The sequence below is a fragment of the Babylonia areolata genome, chromosome 2 (genome assembly GCF_041734735.1).
Source record: "Babylonia areolata isolate BAREFJ2019XMU chromosome 2, ASM4173473v1, whole genome shotgun sequence".
NCBI classification, from domain to species: domain Eukaryota; kingdom Metazoa; phylum Mollusca; class Gastropoda; order Neogastropoda; family Buccinidae; genus Babylonia; species Babylonia areolata.
Window position 1 is genome coordinate 67,555,692 of NC_134877.1, and position 5,000 is coordinate 67,560,691.

Below are 5,000 nucleotides of genomic sequence, written 5' to 3' on the forward strand. Positions count from 1 at the left end.
CATGCAGTCACCCAGTCAGTCAGCTCAGCCCTGAAAAAGCCGATGTCTAAATTGCCCATAATGACGGCCACTGTGGAGTCCCCTCTCGTTTCAGGCTTCCGTGCAAACCAGCCACCAGCGACTCGTGGGCCGTGTTACCGTCATGTCACCGACAGAAGTGCTACCCCCTCTTCCTCCACCCCCTCCCCCCCCCCTCCTCCCCCTAGCCTCTGCAAATAGCGCTTTATTACAGCGCTTTAGAGGGCAATCGGTGACAGGCGAGCAACGTCGTTCCCGTATCACAATCCACCTCTTGGTCTTTTTTTATTTTTATTTTTTTTTACATATTTTTTTCATTGTTTTATTTAGGGGTCAACTTAAATATCTAAAGAAATTAAATGCATACATCTTGAAAGTTGATGACTCAATAGGCATTGAATATATATACCTACCATGTCAAGTTTTATTTCTTTATTGAATTGCTCTTGCTTCGGAAAGGCTGTGTGACGTATTTGTTTTTGTGTGTGTGTGTGTGTGTGTGTGTGTGTGTGTGTGTGTGTGTGTGTGTGTGTGTGTACATGTGTACATGTGTGTGTGTGTGTGTGTGTGTGTGTGTGTGTGTGTGTGTGTGTGTTCGCGCATATACAAACGCTTTCGAACGTATGGAGAACTTTCTTCGTCTGAGAACAATTCACTTCAACCTCCAACTTGAGAACAACTCGCTTCAACGCCCATCTGAGAACACCTATCTTCAACCTCCATTCTGAGAACACGTCTCATCAATCCCCATCCTGAGAACACGTCTCATCAATCCCCATCCTGAGAACACCTCTTACCAACCCCCATCCTGAGAACACGTCTCATCAACCCCCATCCTGAGAACACCTCTTACCAACCCCCATCCTGAGAACACCACTTACCAACCCCCATCCTGAGAACACCTCTTACCAACCCCCATCCTGAGAACACCTCTTACCAACCCCCATCCTGAGAACACCACTTACCAGCCCCCATCCTGAGAACACCTCTTACCAACCCCCATCCTGAGAACACCACTTACCAACCCCCATCCTGAGAACACCTCTCACCAACCCCCATCCTGAGAACACGTCTCATCAATCCCCATCCTGAGAACACCTCTCACCAATCCCCATCCTGAGAACACCTCTTACCAACCCCCATCCTGAGAACACGTCTCACCAACCCACATCCTGAGAACACGTCTCACCAACCCACATCCTGAGAACACGTCTCATCAATCCCCATCCTGAGAACACGTCTCAACAACCCCCATCCTGAGAACACGTCTCATCAATCCCCATCCTGAGAACACCTCTCACCAACCCCCATCCTGAGAACACGCCTCATCAATCCCCATCCTGAGAACACGCCTCATCAATCCCCATCCTGAGAACACGTCTCACCAACCCCCATCCTGAGAACACGTCTCACCAACCCCCATCCTGAGAACACGTCTCATCAACCCCCATCCTGAGAACACCTCTCACCAACCCCCATCCTGAGAACACCTCTCACCAACCCCCAACCTGAGAACACCTCTTACCAACCCCCAACACCTCTTACCAATCCCCATCCTGAGAACACGTCTCATCAACCCCCATTCTGAGAACACCTCTCACCAACCCCCATCCTGAGAACACATCTCACCAACCCCCAACCTGCGAACAAGACAAAATGAGACAAACTTTCTTCAACTTCCAGCCCGAGGACAATTCTATTCTACCCTCCTCCCAACGCTGAGAGCTACTTTCTTCCATTTCCAGCCTGAAAATACGTCTGTTGTTCCTCAAGCCCAGAACAGCTCTCATCAACCATTATTCCTGAGAATAACTCGCTTCAACTCAAGGCTTCCACAGATCTGTGAACTTTACAGATAATGCCGGGGGCAGCAGGAACATGGGAATGGGGAATTTTAGTGTGTGTGTGTGTGTGTGTGTGTGTGTGTGTGTGTGTGTGTGTGTGTGTGTGTGTGTGTGTGCGCGCGCGCGTGCGATGTTCCCCTGCCGTTGTTATCACGTGAACACTGTAAACGGTCTGGTAATGCTTGCAAAGTAATTGCACTCCAGTTCATCTCGTTGGCTCGCAGATGTGTACTGTGTGTGTGTGTGTGTGTGTGTGTGTGTGTGTGTGTGTGTGTGTGTGTGTGTGTGTGTGTGTGTGTGTGTGTGTGTGTGTGTGTGTGTGTGTGTGTGTGTGTTGTGTGTTTCTCTGTGTGTGTGTGTGTGTGTGTGTGCCCATGGATGGGGGTGCCGGAGAGTGTATAACACAAGAGAGAGTGTGGCGGTGGGTGGGTGGGCGGGTGGTGTGGAAGAGTAGCCAGCAAGAGAGATGGATGGAGGTGGAGGGGGCGGGGGGGGGGGGGGGGGGGGAGAGAGAGCCAGCGTGGTGAACGATGGAGGTGACTGGATGTGAGAGGAGGAATATGGGTCGCTCAGATAATTGATGGGGGGGAGACGCACACACACACACACACATACACACACACACACACACACACACATGAACACAAACGCACACATACACATGAACACAAACGCACACAAACACACATACACACACACACACACACACACACACACACACACACACACACACACACACACACACACACACACACACACACACACACACACACACGGACACACACACTGCAGGCAGTACACGTTCTCTGCTGTTGCGTGAGTCGAGAACTGGGCACAGGGCGTGCGGGAGAGGCAGACAGAGAACTTTGATGACAGGTACGTTGTGAATTCAAATGCATTGTTCAGATTCAGCAACGTAGTGTTGCGTCGCATAGTGTAGTGTAATGCAGTTCAATGTACTGTGTAATAGTATGATAGTCAGTCGTGTCTGACTACGACCATTAGAACATTAGAGGAGGCAACTGCTGCCCTGACTATCTGGGCTAGAATTTGAGTACAGCGGAGAGTGTCTTGCCTAAGTTACAATCCCCACCCTATCGGCCAAGGGGGGTTTTAGAACAGTCGGCATTGGGCCCAAAGTCCAACAAGCCCTCAAGGCTGTGGCACTAAAAGCCAGTGCAGAATTGCCTCCTAGTTTTAGAGTCATAGTCCTTCACAAAAGACTAAGATGTAAATGGCTTCCATTTGCAATGTAATGTAATAGTACAATACAGAGCTATACTATGTTGTGCCATGTCGTTTCATACTGTGCCATATCCTATTCTATCGTATCCTATATGAGACACCGAGGACTTTGCGACTGGTAGGTTTTGAGTTCAAATTCGTTACGCAGTTTCAGTAACGAATTGCAGGGTAATTGTGTACAGTACAGTACACAACATTCGGATGAGACGATAAACCGAGGTCCTGTGTGCAGTATGCACTTAGCGCACGTAAAAGAACCCACGGCAACAAAAGGGTTGTTCCTGGCAAAATTCTGTTGAAAAATCGACCTCGGTAGGAAAAAAACAAATAAAAACTGCATGCAGGAAAAAATACAAAAAAATGGGTGGCACTGTTGTGTAGCGACGCGCTCTCCCTGGAGACAGCAGCCCGAATTTCACACATAGAAATTTGTTGTGAAGAAAACGAAAATACACGAAATACAATACAGTACAGTACAGTACAAAATAGTACAGTACAGAACAGCACAGCACAGCATAACACATCAAAGCACAATACACTACAATACACTACAGTACAGTACAGTACAAAACAGTACAATGCAGTACAGTACACTAATTGTAAGTACAGTACAATGCTGTATTGTGTTTCGTCGTATCGCATCGTATAATGCAGTACAGTACAGTACAGTACAGTACAGTACAATACACTGTTTGTAAGTACAATGATGTATGGTGTTGCGTCGTATCGCATCGTACAATACAGTACAGTACTATGTGGTATCGTTCCGAGCGCAGGGCACGATGTATAGTTCAGACGGTTCAAGGCCTTCGTGAGACATCAACGTCCTTCAATGGGCCAGCGAATGAGTGCCGCCTCGACTGCTGAAAGTCCAAAGTTGTGCAAAGCAGTTGTTTCTTTGTGTGAATCTCCGTCCCCACCACTCCGCCATCCCCCCACCCCTCCCCCTCCTGCCCCCGAGCATTCATAGCATGGGTGAAAGGCAATTTGGTAATAATTATGTTCAGGCATACTGACGTTGTAACTCTTTACGTATAAACTTGTTTAAAAACAAATCCAGTTTTTCATGTCTACTGTTGTGTAAAATACAGGCGGATGGGGGTGGATACAAGCAAAACGTCAATTGTGCAAAAGAATGACGAAGAAGAGGAAGAAGTATGATGATGATAATGATGATGATAATAATGACGAGGAGGAGGAGGAGGAGGTGAAGGAGTAGGAGGAAAAAACAAAGAAAGATATATAAGAAGAAAGACGGGAAAAAACAGGAAAGGAGAAGAAGTGACAGATTCTTCCGAGTGATTTTAAACTTGCGCAAACGACATTCAGAAAGCAATCAGACTGATGCTTTTCGCACATTGCTTCTGTCTGTCCAGACCCACTACAGCCAAAAACTCTGCGGAATGATAATTATGAGGACTGGGATGATTTCTTTGACTTTGTCGTCAAGAACCATGGTGAAGATGAAAACGATTATCCACTTCCGGTATACATAATCATGTATTCCACGCATCGTGATAGAAACTAGCAGAAAATCATCAAATGAACTGGAGAAGTGACAAAAAATGTTATTTGGCGGGTTATGTTATTCAATGACGTATTCTTACACGCCTGAATCAAAATGAAGTTTGCCAGAGGAGGCTGGAAAAAAAAACTGTTGTTGTTGTTGTTATTGTTTTTCTAGTTTGTTTTTTTTTTTATTCAAAAGACAATGAATTTACAATACTACTACTACTACTACTACTACTACTACTACTACTACTACTACTACTACTACTGCTGCTGCTGCTGCTGCTTTGCTGCTTCATTTCGTCTTCGCTCCAGTTTATCAGCTAATCCGTTCAGATGGTACACATTGTTCTTGAAATAAAAATGAATCTTTTTTTTTCGTGT

At 46.4% G+C, this 5,000-nt stretch overlaps 1 protein-coding gene across 2 annotated transcripts in view; it reads left to right on the top strand.

Annotated features, from left to right (window-relative positions):
- The first annotated feature begins 2,616 nt into the window (after window positions 1–2,616).
- The window catches only part of LOC143279559 (uncharacterized), a 16,469-nt gene continuing 14,085 nt past the window's right edge, over window positions 2,617–5,000 (top strand). The window contains exon 1 of one of the 2 annotated variants that reach the window (XM_076583636.1): window positions 2,617–2,738. The gene's annotated coding sequence lies outside the window, so the exon portion shown is untranslated. The remainder of the gene's footprint in view (window positions 2,739–5,000) is intronic. The other variant, XM_076583635.1, reaches the window with a different exon arrangement.